The sequence below is a fragment of the Molossus molossus genome, unplaced genomic scaffold (genome assembly GCF_014108415.1).
Source record: "Molossus molossus isolate mMolMol1 unplaced genomic scaffold, mMolMol1.p scaffold_m16_p_4, whole genome shotgun sequence".
Lineage (NCBI taxonomy): Eukaryota > Metazoa > Chordata > Mammalia > Chiroptera > Molossidae > Molossus > Molossus molossus.
In genome coordinates, this window is record NW_023425377.1 from 61420124 (window position 1) to 61436116 (window position 15993).

A 15993-nucleotide genomic window follows, 5' to 3' on the forward strand; every position below is an offset into this window, starting at 1 on the left:
GGGTCGTGCGGGTGGCAGCCGCTCAATGTGTCCCTTTCACGTTGATGTTTCTCTCTCTCTTCCTCTTTCTCCCTCCTGCTCTATCAGAATAAAAAATGGAAAAATGTCCTTGGGTAAGGATAAAAAAAAAGAACTGAGTGTTGTCCTGGCAGGTGTGGTTCAGTTAGTTGGTTGAGCGTTGTCCCGTGCAACAAAAGGTCACTGGTTCAATTCCCAGTCAGGGTACATGTCCAGGTAGCTGGTTTGATCCCCGGTAGGAGTACATACAGGAGGCAACCAAAGCATGTTTCTCTCTCACATAGTTGTTTCTCTCTCTCTGTCTCCCTCTCCCTTCCTCTCTCTCTAAAATAAATAAAAACTTTATTTTTTTAACTGTTATTATTATCCTGTCATTCCCACTCTGCTTCCAAAGTCTCCCGTGTCCTCACTTATCTGAGACCTCCAAGTTCTGAAAGTTCCTGTTTAGACCCATCACGAAATCTCCCCCGAGTTCTCAAGCCCGTCAGGCATTTTTGCCATAAGCATTTTGCTGTAAACGTCTTTGCCACAATCACTTTTGTGGCACAATTAATTGGCCATAAGACAATTTTGCTGTAGAAAATAATTAAAAATAAAAGAGTGACATTAAAAATACAAAACATAAAAAATTAAAAAGACTTTATTGCACAAAATGAAAATACATCGTCTTCCAAGTGTTCGGTATGAAACGTTTGTTTGCTTGTTGATTCATCTCCTCATATGGCATCACACTTTTTCTTTTCACTGCAATTTCTTCCTTCATTAGAGAGGTACCAGTTTCCAGCTAAGAACAGATAATGCTCTTGAAAACTGTTGTGAATTGGTAGCAACCTCTTTGATATCCGTTTGCATAGCTTGATGAACTTGCTGGTGACAGGTGTGAGGGCTGACTGTGGTCCCCGAAGGGCTTGCAGACTGACATGTGATCATTTCCTACAATAGGACGCAATCTGGCTTTACACGTAGTTCTGTAATCTGCTTTATACATACTTGTTACCATCCACTATTTTAAGTCCACCATGTGTACTCGTTGCTGTGTAGACCATCGTGAGGGTTGAGATTTATGTAACATAAAGATGAGAGGAACTGTGAGAACTTCGTCAATGAGAAATGAAACCAAACTCACAACTAGCTTAAATACCTGATGTCTGCCAAGTTGTAAACCAAACTGTCAACTAGTTATTTTTATCTTTCACAGTGAAGCTGCCTTATGGCCAATTAGTTTCCAGTGAACATGCTCATGGTCAAAATACCTTGAACCCCCTCCTCATTTCCTCTAAATACTTCTTACATTTCATCTTTACAAGATGACACTTAAATATAAATGATCTTGTTCTTAATTTTTCCATATGCAGTCTTGACTTCTCAAGGAGAGACCGCTTCCCCGACTGTCAGGGCCGCCATGCTTCCCGGGCCTTCGGTAGATGTGCTGGTTAATCCTGTGCATCCACCTGGTGAGGCCATGTTACCCACATTGGTACTAAATATGGTCAAACACTAGTCTAGGTGTTGCTGTGAAGATACTTTTTTTTTACATAAATTTTTTTTCCCCTTTATTGATTTTAGAGAGAGAGGAAGTGAGAGGGGGAGAGAGACACACACACACATCGATGAGAGAGAACATCGATTGGCCACCTCCTGCATGCCCCCAATTGGGGATCGAACCAGTGACCTCTTGGTACACAGGTCAATGCTCAACCACTGAGCCACCCCGGCCAGACTGTGCAGGTACTTTTTAGATGAGATTAACATTTAAATCAGTAGACTTTGAGAAAAACAATTACCCTCCATAGGGTGAGTGGGCCTCATCTAATCTTTTGAAGGCCTGAAGAAAAACTACATACTGATGTCCCCCAAGGAAGAAAGAATTGTCCCCAGAAAGTCTTTGGACTTGAGCTGTAACATCAACTCTTCCCTGTCTCCAGCCAACCTGCCCTGCAGATTTGGGACTTGCCAGTCTCCACTATCACCCAGTTTGAAGAACCACTAAATAAAGACCCTCCAAATCCTACCCTTTCTAATAACCTCCACCCAGCCTGTGCAATAACAGAATCACCTCTGGTTATGTGAGGAGGGTGGGAAGGGTGGGGACAGACAGCGGTGGGGCACAGGGTGCCAACATCATCTTTCTGAATTCGAGCTCTGGGACTTCGAGCAGTGTCCTTCATTTGGCAGCACGAAGTCATCCCCCAGAGAGCCATTGGCCGAACACAGTAACATGGGAAACACCTTGTACGGATGGGCAATCAACAATGACCAACCCCTCTCCTACCCACCCTTTATGTATGTGAAGGCCTCAGGAGGGTCTCTCCCTTAAAGCTTCTCACGTTAGCCTACAGGGGAAATTTCAGGTTGACCTTTCACCTCCCCTTTTTAAAATTAGAGGTGAGGCAATGGGAGAAGTAAATATCACTGAACACAAACGCACCATCCTCCTATGGGAAAAAGAATAACAATGGGTATCTCTGCACACTCAGTGGACTGCTCCATCCTCAGCAAGTGGTCTACTCCAGGGCAGGCCACGTTTAATGACACATGCCTAGAACAGAGCGAGGCAAGTGGCCCATGAGCACGAAGGACCCAGTCAAGGCCCCTCTGGGACCATCACTGCCATGGTGGCCAGGTTTTGGGCCAAAGCCTCTTCAGTCCTGCAGCACCTTCATTTCCTCAGCCTGCCTGCAGGGAGCACCCACTTGGGGTCAGGCACCAGGACAGAGAAGAAAAGTCGATAGGGAACAAGGAAAGCATGAGATAAGGGAAGAATGACACAGACCGTGCAGGGTGCCAAAAAGGAGCTCAGAAAAACCAGGAATGACCAAGCTGCATCATTACTCATGGTGTTTTTCCACAGAGAGGCTGAGAGAAGCCGGAGGCGGCCAGGTGAGAAGTTAAGCAGAAGAGGCCAGAGCCAGAAAGGAAATCATTGGTTTAGTTTCTCTTTTTCCTGTTCAATGACTTTGCCAGTAACACATACAACTGAGAGCTGGGCATTTTCTATCTACCTGTGGACCAGAGAAGAAGAAAAAGTCAGGGTGGTGGAGACAACCCAAGTGTTCATCAATGGACGGATGAATGGATAAGCATATTGGTCCATCCATAAAAAGGAAGGTGATTCTGACACCTGCTACAACATGGATGACCTTGGAGGATGTAATGCTAAGTAAACTAAGCCAGTCCCAAAAGGGAAAATATCATATGATTCTGTTTATATGAGGTATCTAAGAGTAGTCAACTTCATTGAGACAGAAAAGTAGAATGGTGGCTGCCAGGAGCTATCGGGAGGAGAGGAGACCTGGCGTTTAAAGGGGACAAAGTTGGCCCTGGCGGGTTTGTCTCAGCAGTTAGAGCATTGGCCCTCGGACCGATGAGTCCCAGGTTCGGTTCCAGTCAAAGGCACGTACCTCGGTTACAATTCGTCCCCGGCCCTGATTGGGGTCAAGTGGGAGGCAACCACTAGATGTGTCCCTCTACGTTAATGTTTCTTTCTCTCTCTCTCTCTCCCGCTTGAGCAAAAATGGAAAAATATCCTCGGGTGAAGATTAAAAATAAATAAATAAATAAATAAATAAATAAATAAATAAATGGGACAATGTTGCCCTGGCTTGGTGGCTCAGTTGGTTAGAGCATCATCCCGATACACCAAGGTTGCAGGTTCGATCCCCAGTCAGGGCACAAACAAGAATTAACCAATGAAGGCATAGATAAGTGGAACAACAAATCAATGTTTTTCTCTCTCTATCTCTAAAAATCAATAGGTGAATTTTTAAAATTTGAATGGAAACAGAATTTTGCCGAGTTCTACAGACGGACAGTGGTGATGATGGCACAATGTGGGTGTACTCAGGCCGCTGAACTGCACACTGGGAGACAGTTAAGCTGGTGCCTATGACGCCACGTGTATTTTATCACAGTTTTTATTTTCATTTTATTTACTTATTTTTGCTGAGGTGCTATTTTTTTTTTAACCACAATTTTTTAAAAGGTAGAAAAAGGAAAAGGAAAATGAAGTAGGATGCACAAAGAGAGGGCAAAGCCGAAAACACACACACACACACAATAATAACAAACCAAAAAAACTGAGAAAGACCTCGCTAACCACCTTTCCGGTCCTGGGTTTCAGTTCCTGCTCAAGGCCTAGCTGCGTGGCTCTCCCGTTTCCTTACAATAAATTCCCACTCTTTGCATTTTAATTCTCTCTTCCTAAAAATTCATGATGCACCTCGGTGTATTAATGGCTCTGGAAGTCCTTCAGGAAAGTAGCCTGTTGAACTTGGTTTAACAAGGCAATTCTTCATTGCTTGTCTTTGGCAATGGAAGCCCTGGCTCACTGAGGAACTAGTTCCACCTTGCAGAATGCACTTGAGAAAACACATCTGTAGCCAACGGCAGGCCCTGGAAGGAGGAAGTGCACCAATCAGCTCCAGGTGTCAGAAGGACCCCAGGCAGCCCCTGCAGAGTGGTCAGCCGTGAACAGCCTGGAGGACAAGGCTGAGCAGGGGAGAGGAAATAAACAACTCTGCTGTGTGTTGTCATGTTACTCCACACACACTGCGTAGCTGCTGTCCACCCTGCAGGATGGAGGAAAGTGCCTTTGCCCAGAAACCAGGAAGACCTGGGTCTCTGGCCTGGTTCCGCCACTCACTGTGTGACCCGAGCAAGGACCGTCTGGCTCCAGAACGGCGATGCTATCTACAGGAGGGTGCCACATCCACGATACAGACTCTGGCCAGAATGAAGGAGGGCTGATCAAGCTCCTTACTCAAATTCTCCCCCCAAAAGACAAAACAGGACCAGCCTGCCTTGTTGGCCTGGCCTCTTACTGAGGGGAGGAGGACGGGGAGAGTGGAAAATACGCACACTGTCCTTGGTGAGCTCAAAGGATCAGATGACGAGAGTCTCGAGGGCCCTGGGCACAGGGTGCACACACAGAGCACAGAGACACCCGTTACAGCTCAGCACCTGCCTTTTCAGATGAGACACAGGGACCGGAGCAGGAAAGCCCTTATTTGCCCAAGATCATATGAATAAGGAGGCAAAGATCTGGGATCTGGGCCAGAACCAGAAAAAAAAGTGAAGGGAGCAAGCTGAGCCTGGCAGGGAGAACAGCCCCGCCTAGCCGTCCCCACAGCCTCACTCTGCCACTGTCCACCCCCCTGACCTGGACACCGCTGGGGATTCCCAACCCTCCTTTCTCAACTTCTCAAAATAAAAAAAAAAGTAACACTATAAAGAACTTCCCATGCCCAGAGTACATGTGGCCCTTAAGGGACCAGAAGAAGATAATCCAGTGTCTGCCCACTGACCCAGTCGGAAGCACTGCTGAGACCCTGCTCTGAGGCAGGTGAAATGCAGAGGCGGGGCCGGGGCGGTGGCTCCCAGTCCACGGTGCGAACAAGCGCACAGCAGAGCAGCACAGCCCCCACCCAGGGACCAGCGCTGCACTACAGAAGGCCAGCCAGGAATTTCTGTTCCGGGCTTTCTCCCAGAAAAAGGAAGGAGGTTCAGGTACCTAGAAAGTGCTAGAAAAATGACAAATAATGTTAACATCTACCACCCAGGATATGCTTCAGAATCAGAATCAAATTGCTCAGTTCATTCTACCCCATCTGCCAGCTGTTGCCAAGTAGCACTAACAGTCACTAAGTCAAACCACAGTAAAATGTCTAAGTCGGATGTCAGAGCCCACCCCCGGCCCCTATCCACAGCCACAAGCCTCACCCTTAGCTCCGTGGCCAGCAGCTCTCCTGTGGCCCACCTGCCACAGCACTGTGTGCTCGCTGCTCTGGGGTCTGTTGATGACACCCCAGCTCCCACCCACAGCCCCCCAGGGCAGAGAGCACTGAGCCCAAGAGAGCACTGTTCCCACGCAGCCTCACTCACTGAGACACCACCCACGGTCACAGTCAAGCTGGGAGGAAGAAGCATTTCTGGCACAGTGCTTTGTGGGGAGAGGACTGCCTTCTGGAATAAAGCCACAGACCTCACTGAGGGCTTGGGAAGCCCTGTCTCACGTGCCAGAACCTTGGAGGCACACACACCACCGAGGAGAACCAGGCACAGAAAACTTGCAGCACTGAGTTCAGAGCTGCCAGCGGCGACTCGGAAACTGCACCCTTGTGACACCCGTTACAGAAGATGGACTTCTCGTGGTGCTTCAACAATCACGGCCTGGCCCTTTGAAAACACATGCAGAAGTCATCCAAAATGAGGCACCAGGACACCACCCAGCATCATCCCCACACACAAACTCCGGCATGGGAGCGATGCAGAAATCCTCCAAGGGGAGCCAAAGCACGCTGAGACACATCGAAGTGTATTCACAAGTTCAAAGTTCCAAGTCACATCACTTTACATCTCCAACTGGCAAAAATGTACACAAAGAGAATCTACTCTCTCTCTCTCTCCTTTAATCAAAAGGAAAACCTGATCCTCTTGATGGTTAGGAATCAGTGAGAGAAAAATGACTCCTCAAAAGCAGTCCTTTCCTCCCCCGTAAAGGGAGCGACAACGTGTCGGAATAGGCGGCATGGGTGCAGGGAGCTCCAGGCCCGCACGTTCTGAAAGCCCCCACTGCGAACCATGACTTCAGAGCAAGCAAAGGGCCAGCTCCTGAGAAAAGCAGGCAGAAGACCTGTACAGAGAACAGATGAGGGTAGTAGCTAAATCATATCGGTGCCAAAGTCCCTCCCTGTCTCCTCCAGGAGTTCCAGACCCCTCACCTTCCAGGCCACTCTGAAGTCAGGAGGGGGGAAAATGGCGCACTGAGAACAAACCATCAAGGCTGTTCATTCAGCCGTTGCACTTGTGTCCCATGGACCCAATGTCAGAAGTCACACGCGCCCTTCTGAACAGACCAGCCACACTCCCACATTCTGTCACCCGCCGCCTCTGAGGTGTGGGGCTGCAAAGGGCACACCTGTCATGAACTCTCCACACACAATCCTGAAACCTTCAGAGCTCATTAGGGGCAGGCATCAGGGGACACTGCTGTTTCTAGGGACAAAGTGAAGAGCTTTCATCATGAATTTGGTAGAAAACACAAATTTTATCAAGACAACCAAAACCCACAGGGAAGAAGCCCAGCACCAAACACCACGTCTGGGAATAAATAGGCCACAGTGGGAGGAGTCAGACCCCAACTCACAGCAGACCCGGGAAGGTGGCAGAGGGGCCCTTGAGCTGTACCCAGACAGAGGGAAGACATGGCAATAGATATGGAATGGAGCTGTCTTTACAATCCATTCTGTACTAGCAGATTTTTGACTATGTGCATGTGTTAATTTGGAGCCAAAAAAAAAAGGCCAAGAGAGCAGGGAGAGGAAGAGAACCAGTCTGGTTAAGGAGGGATGTGAATGTGCTGGTGGGTCTGGGGTAGAGGGGACGTGCACGGGACACAGAAGTGAGGTACAGATGGACAGGGAGCCCTGGACTCAGGAGAGTGGCTGAGCATTAGATGACCAATACATATTGCTGGGAGAAAGGCAGGCTGGAGCTGGGCTATGGGAGGCCCTGCATAACTTGCTAGGGCGTTTGGAATTTACTTTATAGCCAAGTGTTTTCCACAGTTACCTATTGCAAAGGACACTGGGAGTCATAAAGGGCTGCTCAGTAAGCAAGACCCATGGACTCTCCTGCATCTGGGAGGAAGCAGCTGGTTTTGGCCTCTGCAACAGAAGCCCTCTCCACAGGTCTCTTTACAGGCTGTCCACTTTCTCCAAAGCTGTGGCTGCCTGCAACGCTACTATCACGCCACACGCCACTGAGGTCTCCGTCCCCACCCTTGGGCACAGCAGCTCACTACCCTGCCTTTGGTTGAACCATTTTCACATTCCTTTAGCCCAGAAGCCAAACCTGGTCACTCCTCTCCTTCTCCAGAAAATTCTACAGCAGGAGGGAGGGACGACAGAATCTGTGCCTGGCTCAGGCCCAGTGTACCCAGGACACACTCTGTTTGCAGTGGCCCCAAGGATTAAATTATTTCTGCTCTATAGGTAGGCAAATTCCCAAGACTCCAAGTAACAGGGCTCGTGTTTCGTGGGTGGGATTGGTGACCTCACTGGGAGAGGAGGGGACAGGCAAAGCACTGGCCTAGAAGGGAAGCCTGAACCACCGGCTGTCACTCTTACCCACCTTACCTAGTTTTGGCAAGACCAGCAGGGGCAGGGGTCCTGGGTTCTAGTCCCACATCTGGCAACTCAAAAACTGTGTGGTCTAAAAATTCAATAAAAACATATTTTAAAAATCAATAAAGACAACATATTTCTTTAAAAGCCTGTGTAGCCTTGGGCAAACCAGTTTGCTTCTCCAGAGCCCCAATGCTTCTATTCACAAAACAATTGTAATTAAAACAGTCCTGTTAGCAGCTAACTATCCCCATTTACAAATAAAGCCACAGTTCATTCCACAGAGGCCCCCAAGGCCACAGAGTGAAGACAGAATGGGGTCGTCAGGCTGCTGGCTCTGCAGCCATGCCCTTCACCACAAGGCAACAGAACCTCTTACGAAAGGGTGGGCTGGAAGGGATCCACAGGCGATCTCCAACTTCCTTTACGACCACGCTAAGTCATGTATCTACCTGGGCGCCTTCTAAACAGAGTAGGCTCAACTATGTCAGTCACCTAAATCCTCACTGGTTAAGCTTATGCAGCTCATGATGGGGTCTGTCTAGGTCCACTGCAGTCACAAGCACAGTTCTGTGGAGGTCACACGGCTTCAATGTTTCCCATCTCTGGTCGTCAGCCTGGCCACTGGTTCCAAATGGAACTGGCGAGTTCGACACAAACCCATTCTCTTTCCATGAAAGGTGCTTGAACCATTAGCCCAACCAGATTGAAACCATTTGCCCACTGACGTAAAGCCTGGCTGGCACTCCATCGGTATCCAAAGGCTAAGACGGAGTATTTCAACAGCCAGGCTGGTTTCATTCACTGCTAGTCACCTGGCCTCCCCAGGGCCTCCCCCAACTCAGCAGCCTTGTCCATGCCACTGGCTTATCAACACCCCACCTACAAGTAAGGACAAGATGTCAGAGGAAGAACTGGAGAAACATCTCATTCTCGAAAGCATTTTATTTTCCTGGCACATAGGTAAACTCGCTAAAGCATCATTACACCACATGGGAAAACAAACTTTTAATACAAGAATCCACACACAAGTGCCCTAGAAGCATATGAAGCTCTGAGCACAAGGATACCTACCATATGCAGAAGAGTAGAATCAGGAACATTCTAATATTCTCCACACAGTAGCTTTGGTCCCTGCTCCCTGCTTCAGTCCCAGCAGCTCTGCCATCATCTGTCTTGCATGGTAGGGCTCCCTAAGGGCTTTTGTTTGATTTCAGGCCACCCTCCTAACCTCTTCACCCCAACTTCGCTTTGCTAGTAAGGAAATGGTTATGTGACTTGTCCAAGCTTCAGAGCTGGTCCCCACTGAGCCAGGATCTTGGGATGCTCCAACTCCCAGACCCAGCCCATCCGACCATCCCTCAACCATATTTTGCTGAAATCCCAATCATGGAATCTCAAAGAAACCTCATACAACCTCCCACCCAGCCCATGCTCAGCCCCTAGGCTTTGCAATTCAGCCATTCACTCAACAATTACATACTGAGTTTCTACTCTGTGCCAGAGGCCATTTTAGGGCCCGAGGACACAAAGACCAGCCCCTGTCCTCCCTCCACCTCCTCACAATAAAAATCTTATTATATTTTTTAGCTGGATGCACTTGGGAAAGTAACCAAACTCTGAATTTCTGCTTGCTCCCTCATCTGTAAAAACTCCTATCTCACATGCTAATTGCAATGGACAAATAAGGAAACTTAAGGACATTAATCACCTAGTACAGTGAGTACAGTAGGTGCTCAATAAATATTCATCGTTACTGTGATTATTTCTAGAAGGGCTCCAGTATGTCCCCTGAACCATCAAATCTCATTAAAACCACCACCCAAACTAGCTTGATTGTTGCCTAGAAAGTGTGGGTGTTTTCCCCTGCTTGCTGATAAATGGCCATTTGACACAAAGGATCGCATTACAGGTTTGACTACAGAACAGGACAGGCCATAAGCCACATAATAGACCCCAGTGTTCCAGAAGGAAACTACCAGCCAGCCACAGGGCACTGGTGCTTGGGACTCCGGGCCATAATTCCTACAACCTCACAAGAAAGAGACAGGAATGAGACCCAACCTCAACTCCCTCTGACCAGAAAGCGGCTAGGCAAAGGTGAGGAGGCTTCCGATTTCACAGTGGCAGCAAATAGGCCCTGGGGCCCCACCTCCATCTCTACCCCGCTCTGCTGCTTCCTCCTCCTGCCTCTGCACCTTATCCAAGTTATTCCATCTCTCTGAGCCTGCTGCCTTACCTGTGAATTCCCAACTGCACCTATCTCCTAACGTCTCTGTGAGGGTTAAAGGAAATAATGAAGGAAAAGCCCTTTGCCTGGCAGCTGGCATACAGCTGCTGTTGCTTTTATTTATGCTTTTTAAAAAATAATTAATTCCTTGGATGATGTCGCATTTACTCAAATTCCTTCATGAAACTCTCATTCCCTGAGCATCAGCCCCGTTGGGAGCAAACTCACCAGCATCATGCACACAGACTGGACAACCTGGGTCATTGTCAGGACTGCCAGAGCAGCCCCCTGGTTCACTGCCCCTTTGGACAGAGAGAAACTGAAGCCTGGAAAGCGAGGGGACTTGCTAAGGGACTCTGCCCTCCCACCTACGCACTCCTAGTCACCTTTCTTCCCTGGCCATTTCTATGCGAAAGGACCCGCTTACACTAATCCCGGTTACGTAACAAAGGAAACAGCTAGAGAGGTAGGGAAATCACCAGTGTCAAGTTTACACAGGCACAAAGGGTCCAAGACAACAGTGCTCACTCACCTGGTCTGCTGCTCAGAGCCAAGGGCAGTTCTGCGGACCCTGAACTGCTGCTGGAGTCTGAGGCCAGGGCAGGCATCTTACACACCAAGGTTCCCTGCCACTGCCGACTGGCACCCATTCTCACAAGGCCACCGCTGTGGGGACGACCCTCCCTGCTGTTCAAGGACTCACTGGCCTCTAAGCTGTAGGAAACAGACAGATGGGGCCAAGAGGAGCTACAGCACTGCACACGGGCACTAAGCAGGGGAGCCTTCTGTGGGTTCTGCTCCCTCCCCTTGCTCTGGTCACCCCGGCAGAACTCAGGCTCCACCCAAGGGTGCCAGCAGGTTCCTCGGATTCTGGGGGATTAATCCACGTGGCACTGCAAAGCATGGATGTTTCCAAGTGTGATTCCCTTTCCCAGCAAGGCTGATCCCCCACCAAATGTGCACCTAAATGTATGTGAGCATGACAGAGCAGAGAGCCCTGTTCTCAGTCAGAAAATCCAAACTAACCACCAGCTCTGCCTCCGAATCCCTGCAGAACTCTGAGAACCCTTTCACCTGGCTGGACAGCAACACAAATTCCCACCAGCAGGTAAGCCCAGGAGGGCACGACAATTGTAAATATTTGTCGAACGAATAAATGGAGTTAATAGATTGTCTCTAAAATGGTCTTTTTGGCTTCTAGCATTCTAAATCTATGAAACTGAGGATGAATCCTTCAAAAATGTGTGCGGGTGTGTTTTATTGGGGGAAGATAGATCTACAATACTATACATCAGCTTTAAAACACACACAAAAAAGAAAAAATTCCAGGAGAAATTGGAATCCTTGTGCATTGCAGGTGGAAATGTAAAATGGTACAACCCCTAGGTTTACAGAAGTTCCTTAAAAAATTAGGTATCGAATTATCATACAATCCAACAATCCCAGTGCTGGGTATATAACCAAACAAAGTGAAAGCAGGAACTCAGAGACAGTTGTACACCCATTCATAGCAGCATTATTCACACAAGTCAAGAGGTGAAAGCAGCCCTGGCCGGTTTGGGCTGAGTGATTAAAGCATCAGCCCTCGGACCGAAAGGACTCAGGCTTGATTTCCAGTCAAGGGCTCGTGCCTGGGTTGCAGGTTTGATCCCCAACCCAGGTCAGGGCTCATGCAGGAGGCAACCAATTCATGTGTCTCTCTCACATCAGTGTTTCTCTCCCCATCCCCTCTTCCTTCCATGCTATCTGAAAAAAATCAGTGGAAAGATATCCTAGGGCGAGAATTTAAAAAAAAAAAAAGGTAAAAGCAACCCAAGTGTGCATCCATAGGTGAATTGATAAAATGTGGTATATAGGTACAGTGAAATAGCCTCAAAAAGGAAGGGGATTCTGACACCTGCTACAACACAGATAAGCCTTGAGAATATTATGCAATAAGGCAGACATTATCCAAAAAGCTAAGTACTGTATGCTTACACTTACATGAGGTACTTGAACAGTCAAGTTCCTGAAAAGTTAGAATGGTGGTTGCCAGAACTGGGGGGCAAGGGCCATAGGAAATTATTGTTTAATAAGCAGAGAGTTTCAGTTTGAGAAGATAAAAAATGTTCTGGAGATTAGTTGCACAACAATGTAAGTGTATTTAACGCTGCTGAACTGTATACTTAAAAAAGGTTAAGATAGTAAATTTTATGCTCAGTATATTTCACCATAATTTTTTTTAAATCCTAAATCTAGTCAACAGTACATTCCACATGCGTTTCATAGTCTGAAATCCTGTCACAATCAAAGAACTCTCGCGGTTTCCTTTCTCTCTCAGTTTTTGTTTGTCTGTTTTGGGGGAAGGCAGCCAGGAGCCCCCAACATGCAGTGCGATCCCCTGGGCACAACGGTGTTCCTGGCTCCAGAGCCTTCCTTGGAAGGAAGCACTTGGAAGGTCAGCCCACGGACTCTTGGTCGGAAGGCAAAGCTTTATCGGAAAACAAAAATGCTTAAGATGCAGAGTTTGAATCCTGTCCTTTCCTATATACTGGCCCTCCTGGCCTTAGTGATACACATTGGCCTGTGCCACCCCAAAAGGTATTTTCCCAGAATCAGTACTCCAGTTGCTCAGACATGGAGGTAGCTGCCAAAAATCAGCCAAATGGGGGAGACTTGGGGCTGATGTGGGTGGTCCAAGGCATCGCCTTGCCACCAGAGCCAGGCAGCTGAGGGGCCGAGTGCTAGGGACGACAGCGCTCCTGGAATCCGTCCTGGACAGGCCCAGGGAGCCGGGCACCTCAGAAACCCATGCACAGCTGGTTCTCAAGTCAAGTGTGGTCCTGCCAGCTTATGAAAGACTAGCTTCCACACCCCTCACAGAAGCCACACCTTCTAAAGCATGCCCCACTATTAGCCTATTATCCACAGGGAAGAAAGACTTTTCAAAGCAGCCCTGTCGCCAGCCTGCTATTGCTCATTCCTCTACTTATAATTATATCAGGTGACGTGTCTGTAGGCCTGTCTCCCATTAAAGTCCGAGAAACACAAAGGAAAGGACAGCCTCATCCATTTGTGGGCTCAGAGCCCCAGTGCTGTGCTTTAACCAAAACTGGCACTCCACCAGTTGTCAAGGACTCAGGTGCTCTCAGTTTCACCCACAGGCAGACACAGCAGGCGCTCAAAGCCCCTTCTCCAAACGGCTACGGCCTGATGCAGACTGTGTTCTAAACTTTGATGCACCTCCCCACTTTCTGGGGTCTGCCACCCAGGGTACAGACAAGGACATAAGCCCTGTCAGCACCGGCTCCAGAGTTCAGGGAACACTGGAGGTCTAAGTAGGTGTCCAGGGTAAATTCCCCACGTTACTGAAGCCAGATTTCCCACAAACATAACTATGACTACTCAGTTATCTCCATAATGCTCGATTTACATGTAGGCAGGGCTAGGTCACAGCTGGAGGGGACACTCACTGCTTTCTTCACACACCCTTCATACCAGACAATAACAGGAAAGATGATAAAACACCAGAAACACCAGGCTTGATATTCTCAGGGTCTGGGGGGAAAGACTCCAAAGGAAGCATCCTGGAGACCCGGCATTCCGGCCTCTGGAATCCACTTGCCCCCACAAATATTTGCAGGTACAAATTATTTCATGAGCTTTGTGGGGAGGCATTTTTAAATTTTACTAGATCCAAGGGGAATGGCAGGGATCCGCAATCCTGGGTGAGATTTCATGCCGACTCAAACCCTCTGTCTGTCTGGTCCTGATCTCCTACCCTGGATTTGTGAATGGAGGAGAAGGGAGGGGGAAGAAATGAGGTGGATGAAATAGGTTTCTCGTTGTGAAACCTAAAAGAAGCGCAAACCATGGGGACCACCCTGTCACTCCCACCAACATTACCCCAACATGCTCAGGCATCTGGGCTAACACCATCTGTGCTGCTGACTGACCCCCTCGATGACTCAGCTTCCTGGCAGTGAACTTTTAAAAGGTCCCCGTCAGGAAGGAGTCAGAAAGCTATAAACAGGGCCTTCCAGAAGCATCTGCTCCACTCCCCGCCTCCCCTTGATTCCAGGGTGGGGCTGAGCCAGTCAGCACCTCTGGAATTGCCCGAATGAATGGCTTGCAATCCTTAAGTGTTGTAGTTGGAGGTTTCAAAAAATTAAACAAACTGTAATTTCTAGTCAGGCACTTTGGGGTGTATGGTCCCCAAATGGTATATCGACAGTGGATCCTCTCCCTGCTCCTGAGCCTCAGGTACAGGTACAGGTAGGGGTCTTCCTAGCTTCCTCCTCCTCAAAAAAAAAAAGTGCTTATGTGTCTACACTTTACATTCAAAGTCGTGCTAATCATGTCTACAAGGGCTCCAGTGTGTCTCCTAAACCGAAGTCCAAAGAGGGCGCTCCGCAGTTATACAGCTCTGTGGGGAAGTAAGAAGCCGAAATTTAGAACTGGAGACTTCCTCGGAGACCGTTTAATTGCGATCCAATCTTGCCACTCTACAGATGAAGAAACTGAGACTCAGACAAGTGACGTGTCTCTCCCAGGGTCACTCAGTTAGTAGGCCTCTGGCTGTCTTAACCTAATTATAATTCACCCGTAAATGCAAATACAAATCCCAGCATGGCCATTCCTAGCTTCTCCCTGTCCCTTAAACTCTGGCTACTCAGAGATCAGGTATGTTTCCAGTTTCAAGCAGCTTCTCGTAAAGGCCCAGCTCTGTGGTAACTTTCAGTTTTAGGATCTGAAAGAGAATTTCAGAAACTTTCTTACAATTGAATTATCAGAAAATGCAAAAGACCCTCCGAAGACACACTCAAGGAAAGCTTATTAAAACAAATTCTTCTGGCCCTGGCCGGTTTGGCTCAGCGGTTAGAGCGTCGGCCTGCGGTCCCGAGAGACCCGGGTTCGGTTCCCGCTAAGGGCATGTACCTCGGTTGCAGTTTGTCCCCGGCTCTGGTCAGTCGTGCGGGTGGCAGCCACTCGATGTGTCCCTTCACGTCGATGTTTCTCTCTCTCTCTCTGTTCCTCTCTCTCCCTCCCACTCTACCTGAACAAAAAATGGAAAAATGTCCTCGGGTGAGGATAAAAAAAAAAAAAACAAAAAAAACAAATTCTTCTGCCCTGGTCGGTTTGGCTCAGCAGTTAGAGCGTTGGCCCACAGACCAGAGAATCCCGGGTTCGGTTCCCACTAAGGGCATGTACCTTGGCTGCAGTTTGTCCCCCGCCCCGGTTGGGGTTGTGTGGGGGCATCCAGTCGATGTGTCTCTCTCACATCGATATTTCTCTCTCTATCTTCCCCCCTCTCTCCCTCCTGCTCTATCTGAAGATAAATGCAAAAATGTCCTCAGGTGAGGATTAAAAAATAAATGAATGAACGAATGAATGAATGCAAACAAACTAATTCTTCCCAAGTCAGGGAAAGCATCCCTGGCCAGCCCACTCGCAGAGTAAGGATAAATGGACCCTGCAGCCACCTAAAACTGTACCATTCACACCCCATCATGACAAACTGCTGTTTCAACTTCTCCATTTGCTTCCAAAACTTGATTTTTTTTTGGAAGGAAAGAGTCATTTCAACTTGTCAATATACTCCTAGTTGTTATTATACTTTTTTTTACAGTGAAAAGTCATCTC

The 15993-nt window shown here is 48.2% G+C and overlaps 1 protein-coding gene across 28 annotated transcripts in view; it reads right to left on the minus strand.

The window, feature by feature from the left end:
• SLC25A37 (solute carrier family 25 member 37) overlaps positions 1-15993 on the minus strand; it is a 37311-nt gene that overhangs the window by 6220 nt on the left and 15098 nt on the right. For 5 of the 28 annotated variants that reach the window (XM_036240924.1, XM_036240918.1, XM_036240917.1 and 2 more), the window contains one exon: positions 8154-8229. The exons of 12 other annotated variants lie outside the window; for them this stretch is intronic. The gene's annotated coding sequence lies outside the window, so the exon portion shown is untranslated. Of the gene's footprint in view, positions 1-2294; positions 2430-4117; positions 4208-4237; positions 4411-5321; positions 5347-8148; positions 8230-10903; positions 11039-15993 lie in introns of those variants that run through there. 11 more of the 28 variants (XM_036240928.1, XM_036240922.1, XM_036240919.1 and 8 more) reach the window with 7 other exon arrangements.